Source organism: Thamnophis sirtalis, unplaced genomic scaffold, assembly GCF_051295495.1.
Source record: "Thamnophis sirtalis isolate CommonGarterSnake01/CBP01778 unplaced genomic scaffold, rThaSir2_p1.2 scaffold_8, whole genome shotgun sequence".
Taxonomy (NCBI): domain Eukaryota; kingdom Metazoa; phylum Chordata; class Lepidosauria; order Squamata; family Natricidae; genus Thamnophis; species Thamnophis sirtalis.
The window spans coordinates 35250539-35276177 of NW_028261388.1; the positions used below are offsets into that span (position 1 = coordinate 35250539).

The window sequence follows — 25639 nt, forward strand, 5'->3', positions numbered from 1 at the left end:
ATAAACTAAGTGACAGGTTTGATTCAGACATGGGACGGGCAGATGATCTTGATATTTTACTGCCACTTTCTTGTACTGTCAGCACTGATATAATTTCAGATCTATTTAAATAAGACATCAATCCTGAGCATGGGTTGAACAACTAAAACTGATTTGCACATATTCTTTCTCATCCGCCACACTGACATTTCAGCTAGTCCTTTTGTTAACTTGCTAGCAAATAGATTCAAAGGATGAAACACAGAAGCTTTTTAATAAGAATTCAGTGCCCTTAACTCTATGAGGTTGCTCCTATTAAGTATATAACTGCTGCATTTCCTACTTTTATTCATTTTCTCCTAGGTGTTGAGCTTTTGTCAGGATTTTGGGATTGTTTGAGAACCATCACCTTACAATATGCATGTGCAAGAAATGAATATGATTATGTTACACTAAAGGAAGATTTGTTTATAATTATGGGAAATTGATTATAATTATGGAAGCTCACTGATGGGCTTTAATTAAGTCTAAGATAATTCTCTGTAAGTATATATTGAGACAATTGACTATCCTGATTGTTTATTTAGGGTTAGGTTTAAGAGGTAAAGTACAATATATTGTTAGTTGGATTCTATCAGTCTTCTTTGAGCCTTCCAGACGGATTCTATAATCTACTATTTCTAGCTTTTATTCCCTCCAAGAGTAACTAAATCAGTGCAAAAAACATGGCATGGCATTCCCCAAAAGAGGTTAACTCTTGGTCTTTTAAAATTAAACATTTCAGTAATATTGAATGTTCACACACACTAAATCTATGGGAAATTTTGAACTGCATTGGATCACAAATACCTATTATAGAACAATTTCATCCAGCAGTCACAACACTGATTTATGTCCACTGTTGACATTTGAACTCCAGCCAGTTCTTCAGTTGTATCACTAAGAAAAATGTCAAAGCTATGGAAACCCTAGGTATGTTCATTTTGCTGACAATGGACTCTATTTGTAAGATTGGCAGTGTGCCCTTAAAGCATATCACTTTTCCATTATGTGCAAAGTATTTTAATCTTGATCTCTAATCACCCATAATAATAATATTTACTGCAGCACTGAATCTCAGGAGCCATTATTAAGCCATTCATTCCATTATCAAATGTCTCCTTTATCCTAGGAGCGCCAGAAGTTATTATGCCTTAAGATTTTCTAAAATAAAAAGTCCTTGTTATATATTTCAGTTCTTGAGTTACCAGCAAAACCAATTTTGGATTTCACTCCACAATCAATATTTTTATTTTGCTCTAATGTGTTTGTTTCCAAATAACTTGCTGTGATCTGTGTAATGTACCATGACGTAATCATTCATAGTTTGACTTCCCTTCAAATCATAGTAACATTCCTGCAGCAAAGATGCGGGTTAGGCATTAAATATCGAACTACTAGTTATATATTATGTATGCTATGAAACGGGTGGAGCACTGATAGTTCTCATGTACAGGAAGATTTACCCAATTCACAGTCCTTAAGCCAGTGATGGTGAACCTTTTCAGCACTGAGTGCCAAAACTGGAACGTGCACACATGCACCGCAGTGCTGGAAACCTGAAGACCAGCTGGCCAGTGGTGCTGGCCACCTGGTTTTGGGGTTTCTGGTGCTCCAGCACATGTGAAGACTAGTTGGCCATGCACACATCAAAAACAAGAAAAGCAGCTGGCAACAGTATGTGTGCCCACAGAGATGGCTCTGCATGCCACCTCTGGCACATGTGCCATAGGTTCACCATCATGGCCCTAAGCTATATATGATTCATATGTTGCATATCCTACATACTAAAATTCATATTTTAAAAATTTTGGATTCAACCATAATTTTTAAAAAAAGTATGTGTGACTTACATAAATATTGGAAACGTGCACAAAAAAAGATTTCAGGAAAAATGGATTGCAAAAGGCATGTGCATTGTGCAATAAAATTGACGCAAAGGAAAATGAGTATGAAAATATGTGCAGATATTCAGGTTTATACTTTTCTACAACTGATATAAAATGGAATTTAAAATGAACAAAATGCTAGAATAAGAAGACATTAAATAAAATGAAAAAAAGAAGGTGGTGCTGTTGGTTGCATCATAGTTGTATTGTTATGATACCAGATTCTGATTTTATTGTTTCCTTAGTGGTTTTCTATTCCTGCTGTGAGCAGTCCAGAGTTATGTTTTATAAAATGGGTGGTAAGGTAAGACGAATGAATGAATGAATGAATGAATGAATGAATGAATGAATGAATGAATGAATGAATGAAGATTAAAAAATGATAACATAAACTGGCATCTTGCTTTGCATCAACTTGTTATTGATGGACTAATTGACTTACTGATTCTACAATGCATACCTTAATTCAGAAGCTTATCCTTAAGGAGGTTCTATGGACTTTTAGTGGCTATAGGCACCAGGTTGCTTACTCTTACACTAATGAAATAATATTAAGATCACAGTGTAAGATTTACTGTACACATAGATATTTTGTGCAGCAGGTTCTCCATTTATCAGCTTCCAAGGCACCTGTAACATGAACTATTAGAGTAGTGGTTAAGGCATCAAAGCAAAAACCAAGAGACATCTTAGCCCGAAAGCCAGTTATGTTGACCCAGTCACTTCTTTCAAATTTAGAAAGAATGCTAGGGCAAACCTCTTCCAGAATATGCTGCCAAGAAAACTGCAGAGGGAAATTTCCAGGAGTCAACTAACTTGAATGCATAAATAAAATTTTGTTAGTAAAGCATCATACAGGTCTATCACAGTGATATATAAATGAATCAATCTCTGAAAAAGAAGACAAAAGGACTCAATAACACATTAAGAAAAATTCTAGCCTTCTAAATGTAATTTGATGATTTCATTACATAAGTATTAAAATTGGCTCAAAATAGTTCTCATTTTAAGAAAGATTTTTAATTAAGCATCCAATGAATAGTGAAACATGAGCAATTTCCATTTATCCAGTGTCTTTTTCCTATTGTAGCAGAAAACAATTTGTCCTATTTGTGTTTTCATATGACTTCAAAGTACAATTGACTAGTATTAATTGGAATTCAATGTCTCATGTAATTCTTAGGAGTAAGCTATAAGGCTATGCAGAAGCTTCGATAAGAACTGAAATTATATTTGCCACCTTCCTATGCCAAAAGGAATTTCATTATAGGAAAGGCATGATTGATTTTATTCAAATAGAGATAGTTCAACAGGCATAATTATCAACCTATATCTCTGTGATAAAAAAATAAAGCTGAATTTTCCTGAATAAAATTTAGAAAAAAACACAGAACACAAATAAAGATCATAAATAGTAAATAAGGATACTGAAAGTTTTGATTCAAATTGTTGACTGTTTTGCTAATTATATTTTTAACTATTTAACTAAAAAGCCATGTTTGCTTTTATATATAGATATTTACTAACGACTATGAATTATAAATACATGATTTTAAACCTCAGATTAGATGCTTTTCTTTCAAAAAGTAAACTGATTTTAAAGCTCCATACACCAATTACAATATTAATTTCAGCTGTGTAACAAGGCAGGCTTCCTATATTATTTCCTGATTTCCAAATGAACAGCAGGAATGAAAATTGCAATGAATGAATGAATGCATGAATAAATAAATCATATGAACTTAAAAATAATGGCAATTCTATTTTTGTCGCCCCCCCCCCTAGATTTGAAGATTTTTCATGCAATTTCTTAAACTTCCATTTAAGTTTTGTATCTGTAGAAGTCTATGTTAAATTGAGCAAAGATTGTGGAGTTTGGGGAAGGTTGATAGAAATAAACTATAATTGCAGCCAAAATAATCATATAATTTATTCTTTTTGAATAAGTAAAAGATTAATTTCAATCCTTAGAGTTGATGCTATTCAGCAAATAGCAGAAGCTAAGGAAATGTAACCCATGTTAGCCATTTTGGCATGCTAATAATTTTTAAATTATTCTCAAATGATAAAGAAGAATAAAAAATATTGCTAATCGATACTGCCTAACAGAAACAAGATTAACTGTCAGAAATAAGTTGAATTCAGTCCTTTCTTTGTTTTTTTTCTTACCTCATTATCTGTTCCCATCACTTTCTCTCTTCCCATTTCTTTCTATTTGTCACAGCCCAACTAGATGCCATACACCTCACAGTCCCTCATGGCCTCATGGCTGTTTTCCTTCTCAGATATTTTTGTAAATCACTTTAGTTTTCTAACTCTAAGCAATCCTTTCCCCAAATGACTCACCTCTGGGACAAGCATTAACAAGATATGTTATTTGTTGTTGTTATTTCAGAAAGCTGACATAATCAGCTTCCTGATAACATATAATCTCTCACAAAAATCTGACTTATTTTATAGCTTTAATAGCGTTTAAAGAGAATATTGTTTGGTCTGCATTTTAAGCATTGTTATTATTGTTCACTTATTCAGTCACTTCTGACTCTTCATGACCTGATGTATATCATCTTGTCATATTTCTCAGACTCATATGTGAGACAACATTGCAACTTTAGCATCATCTATCATTCACATGCAATTCACTGTCCTTTATTACAATAGACAGTTACTATCCTGTAGTTTGTTTCTCAGCTGAAATTCAAGGAAAGAAGGGGGTGAATCTTGCTACCATTTCAGTTTACCAAGCAGACACAGCTGTTTGTTTCCATTACAAAATGAATTGTTTTTTCAGTGCTGTGCAAACCTTTCGTTCATTACTTTACAAGATAAAAAAAGGAACACATATTCATTTGCAGACACAGTTAATGTATCATTGGAAATAAAACCTTTTGCGAAAGTAATATGCAATTTTCCATCTTTGTGTTAAAAATTGTAGCAGATGACTTGGAAGCTGCAGTGTGAAAGACAAATGTTGAAATGTCAGTGTCTTGAAAGATGGACAGGATGCTCAAATAAATAGGAATCGTCATCATACTCAAGAATGAATAATAGCAACTTTTTAGCCAATATTGCAAGCAACAAGAAGAAAAGAAGGTAAAAACATACAGAACAGTAGACAGAACAAAGATAGGGTCTTCCAGGTGTCTGCTACATTCTTCTTTAGGATGTCGTAGGAATTAAGAAGTCAAAATTGCTCTTGGCAGGAAGTTTGAAAAAGAGTTTCAGAGGGAATGCAATTAATAATTGGGAGACAAGCAATAAGTAATTCTTGGTAGTGTAGTTTGGCCCTGGCCAGGATAAATAATAGAATTATTAGGAAATTAAGAAAAATATTGCAGTATAAATGAAAATGACAGAGTTCATCCTATGTATCTCCCACCTAAGAACTTATTGCTGATCACCACCAATGGTATTATGTTCTAAAATAATTAGAGGGTACAGTTTGCCTATTTCAGAATATTTCTAAGCAGTCTAGATCCAAAAGTAGAAGAGAATGGCACTTATAGCCTTTCTCAATGGTCAGTGTACATATGCACATATTTGTTTACTATATTGAAGAAGATAGAAGATAAGTGTTTCTTCATATAACATTAATGAAGTAGAATATTTATATTCTATATTTCAAAGCCCAGATAGATAACCAGTGCACATTTTAGGTGGTCATAATTGATTTAGTGAGAGTTGTTTCCAGTTCTTTGAAGAAGACTTTAATACCGGAAAAAGTGGGAAAAAAGAGGAAACCAGCATCAAAGTGGATAAACTCAATTACAGTGAAAATGGGGGCACTATTGGAAGGCTTGAAGGATCAGATTATGGACAGATTGTCGTTGAAAAAGCTAAGTATGTGGTCACTAAAAATCAGCCCTGCTTGATTGCACATCAATCAATCAATCAATCAATCCAGAAGTTGTGAATGCCCCAACACTGGAAGTCTTTAAGAAGATGTTGGATAGCCATTTGTCTGAAATGGTATAGGGTTTCCTGCCTAGGCAGGGGGTTGGACTAGAAGACCTCCAAGGTCCCTTCCAATTCTGCTATTGTATTGTATCGTTCACTTAACAATAAATCAAGTAAAAATAGAGGTTTCACCTAAAACAGATAAGACATGGGTCACAAAATGCCAGTAATACTCAATTAATTCATTATTATACACAATAGGTTCATTTACTAGAATGTAGGTATAAACTGTATGAAAAATGGATGCAAAATCTGAGAGCAGTCATTCTGATAGACCAAAGAAAAGACCTATGGGAAAAATCAATACAATTTATTCCAAATTAGTTTAAGAAAAAATTCTATATACTATAGGTAGAATACCATATAACTCTATTTGCAATTTCCAAGATGGATCAAGCATATAACAGAAATGTTGGAAACACCATAACTAGGAAGGATCATTTTAACATAATAGAAACAAACAAACAAACAAACAAATTCATCTGAGCATTGGTTTTTAAGATTAAAAAACTAACAACTACTAATGTTTGATACAAAGTTCAAATGTCTAAACTGTGGTCCATGGTTGGAGATAGAAATAGTAGAAAAGGATATAAAATTTACTTTTTGTCTTTCATTATATTTTCTTAATTGAAATCTAGAAGGGTTTTTTCTATTCCCGTGCTTTTTCATTTTCTTTTTTATTTCATTTTTTTTCCCTATTTCCCCTGTACTTTTATATTTTAGCAATAAATATAGAGATAAAGCAGAAAAAATGAAGGCATTTCTTTCAACCATATTCAGTGGCTCTAAAGCCAAGATATATTTTCCACAGCAAATAGTTGCTTCTGTGAAATCGCTGCATGCCAGAAGCAAAAAAGAAAACCCCAATGAATCATTAATGACCTTTGAAATCTATGCTGTGAAACATTCTCCAGGAGAGAGCATTTTTCCAATGTCACTATGATTAAGGACAGGTGCAAAGAATGAAACCAATCTGCAAATTTTGTAATTTCAAGCAGTCAGTTAAAAGAAATGTATGGTGGCTGAGAAGAAAAACAACAACAACGCAAATGTCTGTAATCTCAATGGCTCATAACAGAATGCATAATAATTCTGACTGACAATTTATATTTGTGGAAAATTAGTATCAATTCATTTTTCTTATCAAGAGTAGGTTCTTCATACATAGTGATCACTGCCAATTTTCTTTCAATTTGGCTAATACATTAATCCAAAATCACAGCAGCCCACCTCCAGGAGTTTTATACAAAGTAATTATATGAGGCCAGGGAGGAGGTTATCCAACAAGAGGAATGAAACCTTTCTTTTATAAAGTAGTGAATTTCATTTCAAATCAAGCATTGGGCTACAGCTCTGAAACAACTTCAGGAGACTTTAGTAATGTAAGTGAGACAATATCTCATTAACTTAGTGGTGGGATCCTGCTGGTTTAACAACCAGTTTGGTGATCGCGTGTTTCCTGCTCGCGTGCACGTATGTGTGTGCAGTTTTACCAAAACTTATCTTCCACATTACTCCTTGGGGAGTAACGCAGCTGAGGCGTGGCAATCCGCTCTGTTGCGCTAATCAGCTGAGAGGATATAGGTAAGTAAAGTGCAAGGCAGGCAGGTGGGCCCATGTCAGAGCGAACCAGTTCACTCTCAGCTAATCCTCTGAGCTACCAGTTCACCCAAACCGGTCTGAAACGGCTGAATCCCACCCCTGCATTAACTCCAGTTTCTATGGTACTCTGGACATCTGTATAAGAGATAAAAAGGTCAAGGTGGCAGATATATGTATGTTACAGATGTTAAAAGTGGGGAGAGGTTCAGATGTTAACAATAATGAAATAGATAGCTTGATATACATGAAAATAGAATATCCAATACAACTGGTGAAGAAAAGGGTTTTAAGATTGAGAAGAAAGTAAAATGTCTGGATATCCCTATGACAAATATGAATCGTATATTATTTTAAATTAACTATCTTAAGACATGGAATGAAAACACATGTTAAAATGAGAGAAACTACAATTGTCATTGCTGGGAAGAATTTCTATAATAAAAATGAATGTCCTACCTAGAATGTCCTATCTTTTGTTTCAGACAATACCTCTTCTGACAACTGATACAAAATTGAAGCAGTTTGAAAAATATATATCTACATTTGTATGGCAAGGAGAGGAAAAAATGCAACTTAAATATAAGGTGCTACACAATGAAAAATAAAAAAGGAAGATTGATCTCACCTAATTTAAAATTGTAATTTTGCAGCTTGCTGTTTAGTTTGGATGAAAGACTGGATGTTGTAACACATGACCTGAGATTTGGAGGGCAAAGTTAATGTATATTTTAAAAATCATTATGTTAGACATGCCATATTACTTTTTTTCTTTTAGGTTAGTTTGCATTATTTTTTACTATGTTTATTAAAAAACCTCAGTAATATTATTTAAAAAAGAAGAGAAAAATAAACGTCTGGCAAAAGATCCATTTATCTAATAAACTATATGGGCCTTTTTGCTGTTAAAAGAACAAGAAATACCAAAAATCTCATAAATTATAGAAAAGATCTTTCCTAGGGAAAAGACTAATGCTTAGTCCATCTTCATTCCTATTTGTTTCTAATCTGATATAGATGTTCTGGAAACAAAATACCCATTGTCTTTCAGAAGTATCTGTAGTAAAATTATTTTAGATTTCCCGTATCTTAATATTGCTGGTGTAGTTGGGTCAATGTTGATTTAAACAATCAGCTTTCAAATATCCTGGATAGACTGGAGATACTCACAGGAAAAAAATGCAGCAAAGAAAATAATTATGGCGTACCTATTCCCTTTTCTTTCTTTCGTAGATTTGATAGGATGCTTCTTGTTGCGCATTCATTATTCGAGCCTACTAAATTAAGGTGACCAGATTTTCAGATTGGTAAAGAGGGACACCTTTGACTGGGGGGGGGGGTTGATTAAAAATTTTATACGGAGCAACAAAAATTTTCATACAACGCAAAAATAGTATTGTAATGTTTTTTTTATTTCAACATAACTACAATTTACAAATATAAATTGTAACTGTTGCCAAACATCCGAATTTTGATCACGTGACCATGAGGATGCTGCAACTGTCGCTAAGTGTGAAAATGGTCGCTAAGTGTGAAAAATGGTGCTCAGTCACTTTTTTCAATGCCATTGTAACTTTGGTCACTATATCACCTTTCTTGCCATAGTTCTTAAGTGAATAAATGCAGCTGATAAGTTAGTAACATAAGTGAATCTGGTTTCCCCATTTGACTTTGTCAAAAGGTGATTATATGACCTCAGGACACTGAAACCATCATAAATACGAATCTGTTGCCAAACATCAAAATTTTGATCGCATGACCATGAGGATGCTGCAACGGTCGCTAAGTGTGAAAATGGTCGCTAAGTGTGAAAAATGGTCATCAGTCACTTTTTTCAATGCCATTGTAACTTTGGTCACTATACCACCTTTCTTGCCACAGTTCTTAAGTGAATCTTAAGTGAAGATGTTATATCTTAAGTGAATCTTAAGTCTTAAGTGAAGATGTTATACAGTAGAACCTCTGGTCACGAACGCTTCTGAACAAAATATTCCCTATCTTCACCCTCCTCCCCCTGCTGATTTCCCCTTCTGCACCATTTTTTTTGTAAGCACCAAATTTCCAAAATTAGGTTTGATTCATGACCAAATCAGTTTGCGACCAAAGTTATGGAACAAATTATGGTTGTGACCAGAGGTTCTACTGTATTCATGCATTTACATACTCTATATCTCCTCAAAATGTTGCACAGCCTTCATAAGTTTCTAATACAGATAAAATTAAATACAACATCAAAATCATAAAAAAGTAAAATTAACCTGGCTGGAAAATCCTATGCCTGTCTTGCTATTATTACTGACACACTTGCTGCAGTATTTGATGGCTAAAAGAAAAAAAAAGTACTGTTAAAGTGTGTATTATGTTCACTCCCATGTCTTGTCTGCTGCGTTGATTTTGAATTCATTAAAAGAGCTTATTTTACATCAAATCCCTCTCATATTATTCTCCTATGTTCAATAAACCCTAAGAGACAGCATACTATACATGAAACTTCTTTAACTGTATATTTAGTAAATTGTGGAGCTGAGTTTATCCAATTAACTCAGTTTTTGGACTTGAGTAATCACATACAATAAAGGAAATAAAACTATTTAGAATGAAGTGTAGTTGGCTATTAAGGGTGATTAAGGGTGTCATGCAGAAACAATTATAGTTTTGATCAGGAAAATACCCTAAAAAAACCCTTTTGTTCTTTCAGGGTTTTTTTTTAATGATTTTTTTCCATGGCACATCACATATTGTTTTGAATAAAAAAACAGCAGCTGCACATTTTTAAAAACCTACATTATTTTAAAATGCATTAAAAAATAAAAGAAAAAAACCCAGCACACTTACCAGAAAGTTTCTTTTCCCACCATTTTGAGCAGTCCTCCAACCTCCGTGCCCCTCCCCTCTGGAAAATCCAGGAAGTAACACTGGCGACCTCTCTAGCCATTTCCTGCAGCTCTATGGTACTAGGTCATTTTTTTTCTTATAAAATAAGGTAAAAAAGCGGCGTGGTGGGGGGGGGAGGTCCGTTTTGTTGTTTTAACATTTTAATATCTTCAATGAAAGTACTGAGACAGAGAGAGAGGGGGAATTTAGACAGGGTGTCTTTTGTCTTGCCCCGGTTAGGATTTCTTAAGCAAATCCACTGGGCTTTCAACATGAAGCCAGAAAAAAATCGGGACTTTTTTAAAAGGCGGAGGGACGCGGGAAAAATTGTTAAAAATCATGACTGTCCCGCTGAAATCGGGTCATCTGGTCACCCTATACTAAATCCTTTTAATATCTAGTTTCATTATAGGATACATAGGCCATAAATTAAAGCGGGGGGGGGCTTTAACTTTAAAAGCCATCTATATAATTTTTTATAGGTTTTATTGTTGCAAAGGTTTGTTCTTGTCCCTTAACGCAGCTACTTTTAAAAGATTCTGAAAACAATGAACTTAAGCTACAATGACTATAAATACATTTAAATAAATCCAATTTATGTATTAGTGTATATTTTAATAAGTTTATGTTCATATTCTGACATGGCATATATAATTTAATTAGTGTGTATCTTATTTTTGAACTATTCATGTGGTAACTAACATTGCATCTTTAGTAATTCTCTAATTCATTCTCTCTCTCTCTCTCTCTCTCTCTCTCTCTCTCTCTCTCTCTCTCTCTCTCTCTCTCTGTGTGTGTGTGTGTAGGAGGAAGGTGTTGTAGGCTGCACTGCCTAAATTTGGTTGTAATAACAGATTTTTTAAAATAGTTTTATTACTTTCTATTTTTACTGCTTGTATACAATATTTAGCTTTTGGTGGTGAGCAACACAAAGTTTGGTTTCAGCATACGAATATTTTAAATAAATAAAATCGCCAGGTTATGGAACAGTTTATTGTTTAGATTTCATGGGGGCTTTCCTTTATCATTATTTTGTAAGATCTTAAGACAATGTCTTAATGTTTTTGGGTATGCCTACTGAGATTTGATCTATTTTTATTTGATCTAATTTTTTTATTGTTTTAATTTAACTTAGGTGGTTTTAATTTGTTCAGGTTAAGATTTGCTTATTGGTTTATATATTCTGTCTGTAAACTACACAGAGTACTACCTAATAGGTACAAATCAGAGGTGGGTTCCTACCAGTTCGCACCAGTTCGGTAGAACCGGTTCGTCAAATCTACCAAACCGGTTAGAAGAGGTTCCACCAGTGGACCCGGAAAGCAGGCCACACCTACAGAAGAGGTTCCAGAATTTTTTGAAACCCACCACTGGTCCTTGAATATGATTATTCTACACTATCATGCTCATATTTATAAAACTCAGTGCCTCTGTGAAAGGTAAGGATGACTACTGCGTTTGTGGCGCAATCAGGACATTGCGTGTGTTGAAGTTGTTTTAATGCAAACCAAAGAGGCCTTTTAAAAAACAAGTTGACATCATATTCTTATGCATGCCAGTGCTGTGTGTGAGGTAATTTAAGGTGGGTCTGATAAGTGTCGTTGGCATCTTCATATCCGGTCACATGGACAGCAAACCACTCCCACAAAGGGAGGCCACACCCACAGAGTAGGTTCGAACAATTTTTGAAACCCACCACTGGTACAAATGCATAAACACACAAAAATAAAATGTTGAAGGTATGCTTCCTTGGTGGTTAAAAATGTTAACCAGCATGCATGAAAGTAAGTGTAATTCTAAAAATTTGTAATGTTTGTGCTTACACCAGAATTCTAAAATGAGGCTTTGCTTGGCCAAATGAGTTCATGTTGTGAGATAGATAAACCTCATTTCCAAACAGGCCAGTGGTTTAATTCTCATCGCAGAAAGCTTGCTCATTTTGTTTTTACACAGATGCTGCAAATTGCTAATTTATTGGCATACTTTGATATGTTGATATAATTTTTCCATAATTAAATAACTACACAAAAAATATGCCAGCACATACAACAGAGAGTAATATATAATTTTTTTTTGGCTGACACTATTTAGCCTGCTGCTCTAGCTAAACAATAATAAAAGAAAATAAGGGCATAGCCAATGACATATATTAGGAAAAGATCCAAGACAATTAACTCTGTCCTGTTGTAATTTTTGATAAAATAGCGTATAACAAAAAATGATGGCAGGTGAAAAGAAATTGCATAAATAACAAGTTTACTAAAAACACAGAAGTTTGCAATTTTATGGTTGAAAGTTACAGAAAACTTTACATAGCTGTAAAGGTTAATATTCAGAAATAGTATTACTTTCCTGAGCAATTAGGAAACAGTTTAAATGGATTGCATGACTAAACTTACAGAAGTTATATAGCCTAGATAGTACTCAAAAATAATTAAAAAAATCTAATAGCAGTATTTGTTTTGTAGATTGCACAAAATTATAGCTCCAAGGGCTCCAAAATCACACTGTTTAGGACCCTAAGTTTTAAATTTCAATCCTTTTTTAGGTACACTGAAACATTAAAACTAAGATGAAATCTTAGGGATGAAATGGGGGTCAATTTCCTACCTACTGTTCTAACCAATGCTTCAACTTTTTGCTTTACTGCATGTGAGACCTACATTTCTCCAGAATGGGTTCTCTCTAGACCTACCATATATTTGGGGTCAAGAGTGTGTGCAGTGTCATGTGTCAATATCTGTAAGGAGATGTCCCCAATGTCGTGATTCAAGCTCCTTCCTTTTGTGCACTTTAGCAACATACGTATTTTGATTGTCAACCACCAACAAGCATATGGACTGAATAACTTTGTATATTTACTACAAAACAAAGACCTTTGCTCCCATAATGGTCTTCTGGATTATTTTCCACCTGGTTAAGGTTACTTTTGATACAGCTTTTTCATCCTGTATTTATTGGTACAAATGGCTATCAGAATGATACACCATGAGATGACTGTTGCACTGACAATAGAGTCAACAACTGCAGTCCCTCCCAATCTCAGTGTAATGCTTAAAGTGACAGGTTCAAAGAATCAGAACCACTGGTTAGATTCAGCATAGAGTCAAGTCTATAGAGAAGAATCTGGTCAACTAAAGTTCAACACTAAATTGGCATCACATAAAGGTCAATGGAACTCAGAAGGGGTTGTGTTTGGAGGACTTTTGGGAATGCAATGACTCTAAACTGATGACACATTTAATTTTGCTGCCTAGCTTTGCCTCCTCAATGGAAGGCACGTATGGGCAAAGTTGTGGATTTAATAATAATTCTTTTTTTCTGTTTCAAGAAGGAGGTGCTTTGGAATATAGAGCTTGTTTTAATTTATGTTCAATATCTTTTAACATAACCTTATTTAAACCTATGATTCATCCTACCTATCATACTTCTAAACAAATTGAACAGTCTACTACTTCAACGTTGATTCTTATATTTTGTATTATTTAAAAAGTATAATATCATAACATAGATCAGACTATAAAACTATAGTGCTTGTGAATAATTACAGCATGCTATGGCAGAAGGGAAATAATAATATTTCTAAAATGTCAAGAATAATTTAGGTTCTGACCTTAATCTAACATGAGCCTTTTATTATTACTGTTGCTCTTCTTCATTCATTAATATTTGATTAGCTTTTACCAATTTTAAAAGAATTTTAATATTAACTAAAAGTAGGTGAGAAATTGCAGATCCAAGGTACATGCAGAAATTGGTAGCAAAATAACTGCTAGGAAAGCAAACTTTTGTGATATGGTCTAAACAGCTAACTTACAACAACCCTTCATAAAAGATATGGCAAGCCAAGGATACCTGGATGCAAAATTGAGGCAGAGCATTTTCTTCTATGAACAGAAAGCTAAAGTTAGCAGGTCTCCTTGACCATCTCTTTCAAATTGCTGTAACAATCTGAAGTCAGAGACAGCCAAGAAGTGTGTGTGTGAATGAACTGATTGTCACTGAAGACTATTTAGTGACTGCCTTTGCATATTCTCACTTAAACCCCAATAAGAAGTTTACAGAGGTGCTCATCGGATTGGGCTTTTCCTGTATTGTCACTAGTATTATTCCCTTGAGAAACTGTTGGATAATTTAAAATAAATCACCATCTCTTTTTAATTCCATCACATTTTCTGCTGTCAAATTGTGCACCAGTAACACCCATTCTTGGGTCAAGTGGCCTTACTCACAGTCACTTATGCCTGGTCATGCCTGGACTGATGCAAAATACAGTGATGTGAGCAGTTATGTGTGTTTAGACCTTTCCTGCATGAGTTACATTGGTTGCCAGTTTGTTTATGGGTCCAGTCCAAGGTGCTGGTATTGACCTTTAAAGTCCTACATGGCATGGCACCTGATTAATTGAGGATCACTTTTCAGCAATTGATCCACCTATCCCACCAGATCTCACATTTGGCAGGCCCTACCTAGCAGGCCTTTTCTGCCATATTATGGAACCTTCCTTCCTGAGATAAGATTGGCCTCCTCACTCCTGAGCTTTTAAAGAACCTCAACACCTGGTTATGCCAGCAGGCCTGGGGAACATGGGGGACTGGTGAACTTGTGAGGCTTCTCCCTTATTATTAACTTCTTTCCATCTATTAGTCTCTTTTCCCATTTTACTTCTACTTTTAATATAATTTCTAATTTGTTTTAATAATTATTATAAAATATATAAAATAATTATATATAATTATTTACTGTTTTATTGGATTATTGTGTGCCCGCCATAGTCACTTTCCATGAGATGGGCAGCCATAAAAATTTGATTTATAAATAAGTACAACTAAATAAATTTTCAAACAGGTAACTTGTTTTTAAGGAGGGAGAGACTTAGATTCCTTATTCTCACCCAATGTATTGTGACAGAGATTATACAATATCTTTTAATCATAAACCCGTTTGCACACTATTTAAACTACTGTGTTTCCTAAAAAAGAAGATCCTATCTTATACTTTTTTGCCACCAAAAAAGGCACCAGGTTTTATTTTGGAGGGGGGGGGAATGTCGTCCATTGACTAACCTCACTTGCGCGCATCACCTCCAGCCTCCTTTTCGCTGTTAGAGACCTTTCAGGAACTTCTTCGGCTTCAGATAGTTGCCTCACAAGCCTTGGCCCATTTCTTCTGCAACCAGCAAGACTTTCCTGAAGGCCTCTGTAGCTTATAACAGGTATATTTAAACCAAAGTGTTTAAAATCTTATTCTAGATACTTTTTCTAAATTTATATGAGTTTGTACCATAGCCCACAAAACCTAATGCAAAGTCCAGTAAGGCTTACACATGTACCACCATAAAATAATTTTGGATAGATTCACACATGGTGCCAGGTTATTCCCCACCCCACAAAAAAGCTACATCATGGCTTAGAATGATGTAGGTATTTCATCTTGCTTATCTACTGAAGAGATTGCTGCTTTTGAATATGATGGCTCATAAACCTATGGAGAAAGGAACTTATGAAGAATGAATGCTAGACTATTAATCCAAGGAGGTAATTACTTATTTATGCTTTTATTTTTAAATGTGATTAAGATCAACTCATTATTTTAATAAAATAAGGTAGAATCCAAAAGGATAAACCATATATACAAGCCTGTTTAAAGAAAGCAGGTAATCACAAATTTAGTTCTTTACTTCAATTTCTTATTTTCCCTATTTCAAAGATACAATACAATAATACAATGCAATAGCAGAGTTGGAAGGGACCTTGGAGGTCCTCTAGTCCAACTCCCTGTCTAGGCAGGAAACCCTATACCATTTCAGACAAATGGCTATCCAACATCTTCTTAAATACTTTCAGTGCTGGGGCATACACAACTTCTGGAGGCAAGCTGTCCCACTGATTAATTGTTCTAACTGTCAGGAAATTTCTCCTCAGTTCTAAGTTGCTTCTCTCCTTGATTAGTTTCCACCCATTGCTTCTTGTTCTACCCTCAGGTGCCTTGGAAAACAGTTTGACTCGCTCTTCTTTGTGGCAACCCCTGAGATATTGGAACACTGCTAACATGTCTCCCCTAATCCTTCTTTCTCTTACACTAGACATACCCAGTTCCTGCAACCATTCTTCATATGTTTTAGTCTCCAGTCCCTTAATCATCTTTGTTGCTCTTCTCTGCACTCTTTCTAGAGTCTCCACATCTTTTCTACATCGTGGTGACCAAAACTGAATGCAGTATTCCAAGTGTGGCCTTACCAAGGCATTATAAAGTGGTACTAACACTTCATGTGATCTTGATTCTATCTCTCTGTTTATGCAGCCTAGAACTGTGTTGGCTTTTTTGGCAGCTGCTGCACACTGCTGGCTCATATTTAAATGGTTGTCCACTAGGACTCCAAGATCCCTTTCACAGTTACTACTGTTGAGCAAGGTACCATTTATACTCTACCTGTGCATTTTGTTTTTCTTGCCTAAATGTAGAACCTTACTTTTTTCACCATTGAATTTCATTTTATTAGATAGTGCCCAATGTTCAAGTTTGTCAAGATCCTTCTGTATCTTTAGCCTATCTTCTGGAGTGTTGGCTATTCCTGCCAGCTTGGTGTCATCTGCAAATTTTAATGAGTTCCCCATTTATTCCCTAATCCAAATCGTTGACGAAGTTGTTGAAGAGTACTGAGCCCAAAACAGAGCCTTGGGGTATTCCATTGCATACTTCCCTCCATGAAGATGCAGTTCCATTGAGGACTACACGTTGAGTGCAGTTAGTCAGCCAGTTACAAATCTTTCTAACCCACATTCTTCTACTTTATCTAGTAGTAGGTTATGGTCTACCTTATCAAATGCCTTACTGAAGTCTAAGTAAACTATATCAACAGCATTCCTCTGGTCCACTAATTTTGTCACATTATCAAAGAATGCAATAAGATTAGTTTGGCATGATCTGTTTTTGACAAACCCATGTTGGCTTTTGGCTATTACTTTGTTTGCTTCTAGGTGTTCGCTAATTCATTGCTTGATTATCTTTTCCAGAATCTTTCCTGGTATTGAGGTCAGGCTGATAGGTCTGTAGTTTCCTGGATCTGTTTTTTCCCCTTTTTTGAAGATGGGCACCACTTCAGCTCTTTTCCAATGCTCTGGTAGTTCCCCGGTGTTCCAGGATCTCTGAAAGATATAGTTCAGTGGTTCTGAGATCTCATCTGCCAGTTCCTTCAGAACCCTGGGGTGTAATCCATCTGGTCCTGGTGATTTGAACTTGTCTAGGGTAGACAAGTTCATTTTCTTCCCTATTTAAATTTGTGTTCCTAATCTGATTTTTGTGGTGCTGCTTTTGATAGGTTGGACTGTTTTATCTCTCTATGTAAAGACAGATGCAAAACATGAGTTAAATAGTTCTGCTTTCTACCTGTTGCTTGTCACCTTCTTGCCACTTTCTCCCAGCAATGGACCAATTGTTTCCTTAACTTTTTTTTTGTTTTTAACATGTTGGAAGAAGCTTTTTTGTTATTTTTTTACTTTTGTGGCAAGCACCAAGTGGAAGATGACCTTCAGCTTGTTTTAAAATTTTAATGATTTTCTGTCATTTGCTTTCTAGATATAGCAATTGTAGCATAGTCATTGCTCAGCTTTACAAGCATGTAGACCAGACTAACCATACTGAAAATATTTAATATTTGCAGAGAGGTCAGCATAAATAAATCTTGAACTGAATTCAAAGAGCAATACAAATGAGAAAACTGATGACAGGGTTGTAGCTGGCATCATTAGGACAACTAATACATTTTGGGTAAAAAAGATATTCTGTTGTTGAGTTAATAATCTTACTGGGATATATTAACTGCTCTTTTTTTCCAGAACTTGTTTATACTGTTCATATATGTACATTAAAGGCATGGATTCACATATAGCAGAATGTATTTTTACAAAGAGAAAACAATGAGCAGTGTTCTCAATACACTGTAGTAACCTTCATTATGATAACCTTTTTACACTTCTGATTGTATGGGTCAGCTATCCACAGCACATTCAATTACCACATGACAGTGAAGAATGTATTAACTAGAAAAAGGAAAAGAGTCAAAAAGGAAGACAATGTGCATTAGTTATATGAACATGATATTAATGTATAGAACTCAAAGAAGAAAATCTGAACAAAAATGATTGATAATGTACACACACTGTTTACAAGAGATAAGAATAATTTAGAATTGTACATATTCTGAGGACCACATATCAATAAAATACATATAGGTACATACATGTTTAAATCAGAACAGAATTCTGTCCATCTGTGAACATATCAATGATTTTTGATTGATATTTTTGTAGAAACTTTTTTCCTGTTCAAAACTATAAGACAAATTATAGAGAGTGGGGTTAAAGTGGGATATAGGTGGGGTTGAAACCGTGGCCCGATAAAACTGCGCTCGTCAAAATAGCGGTGACAAATAAGCGCCGACAAGAACGCGTCGTCATTAGCGTGCCCACATTACCGCGTCAATATCAGCGCAACGACGAAAGCGCAAAGGAAGAAACAGTGAAGCTTTTGAATTATTTTAACCGCAAATAGTCTTCTAAGCATACTGAACAGTATCTACTGATTCATAGCAGATGTCTTTTGCAGGGATGTTTTGAGGAATAAATTCTACATAAAGTTACTGACTTACTTTACAAATAGGTAAATCAGCCTAAACCTATGTCCACTGTACATTATTCATACATTATTCAATTGCATTTATATCAATTTTGCACCCCATTGTTCAGATTTTCACATGCAGGTATTATGAATGTCAAAATTTGGCATGTAACCCACTGCTAAAGCTATGTGAAGCTTCAATTTAAAGATATAGTTTTAATATGAACCATTGCCTTCTAACTTAAAATTCAAAGTGCATCCTGGAATCAACGTTATGCATCAAACCTGATGTCCTGTACACAATTGGATGAGTCAGTAAAGTTTTGATCATGTACAAACTTTTTTTCCTTGAATTGAATTGTATTAATATCTTACTATAATACTTTGCATTGGATTGATACTGAGACATGCACTCAAGGCCTTACAAGTAATTTGTACATTTCATATACAACTGAAAGAATAATAAGTATAATAATCCCCAGTGAGGCAGTAGCTTGATGTAGTTGTGGTGCTTGTGTGCTTGAGGAACATGAGAATTACAGTATGTCAATCATACTTTACAGAAATTCATACTGGATCAGTCATCTCCCAGATCAACAAGGATTCTGCAATGTGTTGGATTTCCTGGATAACTTGTGACAAATGGGCTATAGGACTCAGGACTGTTGCCAGAGCCATCAGGCCAACATCTACAGAACTACTGGAACAAAAATTGTTTATCTATCAAAATATACAAAAACTGGACACTAAAAATAATGTTTTCTTATTTCAAATGAAATCCAACAAGAAGAGGATATCTGAAAAGAAGGCAGCAGTTTTGGAAAGAATGACTTCCAAAGTCAGAAATAACAGAACAGAGGCTAGCCGATTAATATTGATTTCTAATATAAAATAAAGAATCCTTAAAAGTAGATTTGGAAGAAGTGCAAAGGTCTGTTCAGAAATAAGAATCAAGGCCTTGTGAGATGCAACTCAATGTGTAGAGAGAAACCAGGTGGATTCAGCAATAAAGGGAACCAAAAAGGTTTTGGGCCTTGTTTTAATTCCTAAACCAGGTAGCCTCTACTAAAGAAAATAATAGAAAACTCTGGGACTTCAAAATTCAAAACAAAGGCACTTGAAACTCTCCAAGCTTAACAATGTACTACAAAAAAATCACAAAGTAAAACGATTATGGCAAAAGGAGACAACGATAGTACTAATTGTAATATGCCCCTTGAGTGAAATCCCACCTGAACACAATTGCCATTGGAAAAATCACTAGAACATCTTACATCTTGTGACAATGCCTTTAACACAATCAAATATGTGCCTCTCACAGCTCTTTGGGAAGAACTCGAAAGGTGAGTAAAAATGTAAAATGCAACCTAAACATATTGCTGCTTGGGTGACCAACCATCATCATCAGCAGCAGCATTGACAAATACTCCATCAATCAATTGCAGAGGGTGGTTCTACTGGAACAGCTTCCATCCTGGGATGATATTTGTCAAACATCCAGATTTGCCTATTCCAGGTCCTTGGTAAGGAGTCAATAGGTAGACAAAAATGCCAAACCCAGTCTGACCATCTCGCTGATTTTGTGATGATAATGATCATGATAATGATAATTTTAAATTTCACAGAAAACAATTAAGGACAACTTAATCTAGTTATTATTGCCATTGTTACTGCAAAGGAAGTCTACTGAAAAGGTTAAAAGTCTACTGAAAAGGAACAGATAAAGATTTTTTTATAGCCCTTATAGCTCCAAACATTTATTTGGTTCTTTTCCTTTTAAAATATAATCAGAGCTATAGCTACACCAGTGATGTGCGGTGAGGTTTATGGCTGGTGAGGTACTGACACAGGGGTTTCAATTTGTTTTAGACTTGTGGACTTCAACTCCCAGAATTCCACAGCCAGGCATGCTCCGTTCCGATTTAAAGTGACAGCATTTGTTTTTCTCCTTTGCGAAAAAGTTTTACTTCATTCTTTTTCTTCTCTCTCCCCCTCCTTTCTCCCTCTCTCCCTCCCTTCCCCATCTCTCAAACAGACACACTGAGAAGTTGGATCCCTCTCTCACTCACTCACTCTCAAACAAACACAAACACAGAAGTTGGATTGGATATATTTTCCAATGGTTTGAAAGCAGCTCCTCTGCCATACCTCTCCCCCATTCCCCTGCTGCCTTCCGATCCGAGCCTTTGATTGCAGGTGGAGCCACATTGCCTTTTCAAACTTGTAAAGCTGGGCTTATATACTTTTATCCAGGTGTGTGTGTGTGTGTATGTGTTTGAAAAAGCAATGTGGCTCTGCATGCAATCAAACTTTTTGAATTCCTCCCCCTCCCTCTGACCCACACGTACCTTTTCCAGCTGTTTCAGAGAGGATTTCAACTCTGCTCTTGCCTGCCATCATGAAAAGAAAAAAAATGTAAAAGGAAAAAGGCATGAGCTGAGGCCAGGCTGAGCTAGTTGCTCCCAGAGCATCTAAAAAGCCTCTAAAAGAACGCCCTCTACAGGAGGCAGGAGAATGGCGTGCCTCATCTACATCAGGAATTTTTCGGCTTTTAACCCTTGCTTAGCTCTGCTCGAGTGATCATAAAGTCAGACTAGATGAGGCACCTCGTTCTCCTGCCACCTCCTGTAGAGGGCACTTTTTTAGAGGCTTTTTTAAACAGTTAAGCACTAAGCAGAGTCATCCATGGTGATTCTGGCAGCAACTACCTCAGTCTTTTTCCTTTTACTTTTTTTTCCTTTTCATAATGACTCCCCTGACTGCACGTCCCTGAGCTACACATATAGCTAAGATTTATAAAGGAGAGAACTTCTCAATGATCTTAAGTTAATTAATGGATATTATAGAGGTGTAGTGATACTTATATTTTTATCTCATCTTGTATAATGATGGCTGGTGGATAGAAATGCATCTTAAGGTGATTAATTTGTGTACAATTGAGAATGTTTTCTCCTTAATACACAGAACACATTTCCGTTACATTTTTTTCAGTAGAAATAAAATGTTTAACTACTACAGTAATGTTCTAAAGACATAAAACCCTCTCCCTTTTCATTCAAAGTGAAACAATTTATGCAACTGTATTTATTAAGGCTTTCATTGCTCTAAAAGGACAGGTACATCACCTGAATATAAATTTGATTTCAACTGAAATTTAGCATCCTAAGGAAGAAAAATATAGTATATTGAATGGTTCAGGGTTCCAGAACAGGAATAACAAGGCAATTAGAATATCTAAAGGGAGTGGGTCAATGTCTGTAAGCTAAAGAATTTGATGAAAATTGTGGGGAAAGGTAAAGAGTGAACTAAATTAACTAAGGCTGGAAAAAACTTCTGAAGCCATGCTGTGGTGCACCATCAAATTTCTTAAGAAATTTACCATGCTCTGAGAAAATTCTGAGGTAGTGATACTGTAAGATATCAATATAAAAGATAAAGGTAAAGGAGTTCCTGTAGATTTTACTCCGCTAGTTGTTGCTGACTATAAGAGGCACTGCTCATGTATTGACAAGTTCAGTAGACAATGTTTTTTTTTCCTTAGGTGATTAAAGGCAGATTTCAGGTAGAGCTTTATTAAAAGAAACTGAATGCTAATGCTGTATCACTCACCATAAATGCAAAAACATCAGGGAGCATGTTTTTGACATTTTGGATGATATTATCTCTGAAGTGTAAACTATCAACCTTACTTTTAAATCTGGTTCTTTTGAATAAATGGATATTATAAAAATAAAACCCTTTGTTGTGGATATGAATAGCATGAAATGAAACTTTAATTTAATGCATTATATTTCTGAAGAAAAAAGAAACCAGCAGCCACTAGTAAAGCAGCCCATTTGGGATACTTAAAATTAATTATCAGTGGCAGATGGTTAAGCTAGGTAACTCACGATAGGCTGAATAATATAGTTCAATGTCAACTGCATAGTGATGATATCTCAGTCCATAGTGGCTGATGATCTCAATCCCACAAACCAAGGGACAAGGGCTGGACCTCTCGCTTCCTATCAACTAAGAGCAGCCACAGAGGAAGTGAACCAGGACAACATAGAGCCACCCCCTCACACCCAACCCTTGAAATCACTGGTTAATGATATCAATGGCCACTGAGAAGTCAAGCTGGGTGTGGCAGGGGAAGGATACTGCAGAATCTCCATTTCCACCCCACCCCAGGGGAATGATACTGCAAAATCTCCATTCCCACCCCACTCTGGGGCCAGCCAAAGGTGGTATTGGCCGGTTCTCTGAACTACTCAAAATTTCTGCTATTGGTTCTGCAGAACCTGTCAGAACCTACTGAATTTTCCCCCTGCTCTACTCCGATTTATGACAGTTGCCCTATCTCAGTGTCATGTGATCACCTTTTGTAACCTTCCCAGCTGGCTTCTGACAAGCAGAGTCAGTGGGAGAAAACAGATTTGCTTAATAACCACATGATTTATTTAAGAACTGCAGTGATTTGCTTAACAACTGTGGCAAGAAAGGTCATAAAATGGACCAAAACTCACTTAGCAACTTCCTTGCTTAGCAATGGAAATTTTGGACTCAATTGTGGTTGTAAACCTGTAACCTATTCTTTAGAAAATTTTGTAACTTGTAACTTAAGAAAATCTTGCTTTCCATTGTCGTTGGCTGCCAAGAGCTTGATTCAGGGCCATCTTGAGCTATAGAGCAAATTCATCCCGTAATCTGTCCAAATATGCTGTGATCAGAGATATCAGTTTAAAACCTCTGACTAAAAACCCTATCTTCTGATTGGTGGAACCTAATTCCTTTTTTCCCATCGTGATATTTTATATAAATGATTAAGGGTGATATTTTGTTCAATGCATAAAGCATTGTTCTTTCAATGCCTGGAAATTCTAGAGAAGAAATATCAGAAATAAAGTTTCATTGAGACCCAAAATTCCAATGTCTGAGTATGATCTACAGTCTCTCTCTGGGTCTCTCTCTCTCTCTGGGTCTCTCTCTCTCCTTCTCTCTTCCTTTCTCATCTATCTATCTATCTATCTATCTATCTATCTATCTATCTATCATCATCTATCTATCTATCTCTCCCTCTCTCTCTTCCCCCTCTATCTATCTTTCCCTCTCTCTCTTCCCCCTCTCTCTTTTCCTCTCCTCCCCCTCTCTCTTTCCTTCTCTCCCTCTCCCTCTCTCTCTTCCCCCGCTCTTTCTAGCTATCTTTCCCTATCTCTAGTTCCTCCCTCTTTCCCTCTCCTTTCCCACTCTCTCTTTCCCTCTCTCCTTCTCCCTCTCTCTCTCTTTCCATCTATCTATCTATCTATCTATCTATCTATCTATCTATCTATCATCCATCCATCCATCCATCCATCCATCCATCCATCCATCTATCCATCTCTCTATCATCTATTATCTATCATCTATCATTTATCATCTATCATCATTTCTTTATGTTTTTGGAAAACTGGTTCTCTGTCACACTGTGTTGTATTTTGCTGTGCTGTGCTGTGTTTTACTGTGCTGGAGATGCCACCAAGCTTTGGACATCTGCAGGTGACAAATATATAGCCAGTCTTTTCTGTGGATCTTCCTTTCTAGTTCTACTTTTTTTTAGTTCTTAGTTACACTTCTTTCATTTAGGAATCCTTTCTTCTTTCTTCAGCATCAAGTTTCTTTATACATGCATAGCATCTCCAGCCACACAAAAACACAGAACACAAACACAAATCTCCTGGGGACTGACAAATCTATCCTTATAAACCTTGCACTAAAAGGAAGACATACTTGCTCACAGGTGTTCTAATTAATTCAAAAACCTTTTAGTTTAGTCTACAGAATGATTTGTTAAGTGTGCCACAGAAGATGTTAACAGAATCCTGACTCAAAAGATATAAGAGATGACAAGGAATAAAATTAGAATAGTGAAATGTAGCTCTTTTCCAGACAGACATGTGCAGGCCTGATTTTTGTTCTAAACAGATAATTTAGAATAAATGAATGTGAGAAAAAAATTGTTGTATGTTTGTTAGAGAAGGTACATGATAAAAATAATTGACTTAATTTATGGAATGTTTTGCATGAACACAGTTGAATATTAGCTATTGAATATGAAAAAAACAGTATGTGAATTAAAGCATTTCTGAGAATAAATTAAATGTTTAGCAATTTATTTTGATATATAAAGAAAGACAAGGAAGTTTGATATGATAAATATAGAAGGAAAGCTTAGTAAAACTAGTTGCTTGAAAATGTACATGAATGTTTAAATGCAAGTGACCTGATATTATTGGTTGGGAATCTGAATAATTTTCAGGAAGTATTAGAATACTTACTGCCAATGTAGCAGTTCAAAAACATACAAAAGCGAGTAGATAAATAGGTATCTATTAGGTGGAAAAGGGTATAAATAGGTATACTTTGGTGGAAAGGTAACAGTGTTTCATACACTTCAACTTATAGTCATGCTGGTCAGATGACCATGGAAATGACTTCAGGCAACACTGTCTTCCTCAGCTAAGAAATAGAAATAAGTACAGTCCCCTAGAGTTGGATATAAAATGTCATGACACCATCGGAAGTCATCCGAGCAACAACACCAGCAGTAATTTACATCACACAAGTTGGCACTTAAAACCAAGGACTATGACTCAGCAATTATAGCCAGCCAATAACACAACCTGAAATCAGATCAGGACTCAGAAAGGTATTTAAAGGCC

General features: G+C 35.6%; 1 long non-coding RNA gene across 1 annotated transcript in view; it reads right to left on the minus strand.

Annotated features, from left to right (window-relative positions):
• The window catches only part of LOC148044363 (uncharacterized), a 63264-nt gene that overhangs the window by 12604 nt on the left and 25021 nt on the right, over positions 1-25639 (minus strand). The window contains exon 2 of the long non-coding RNA XR_015697573.1: positions 15407-15545. This is a non-coding gene — a long non-coding RNA (uncharacterized LOC148044363). The remainder of the gene's footprint in view (positions 1-15406; positions 15546-25639) is intronic.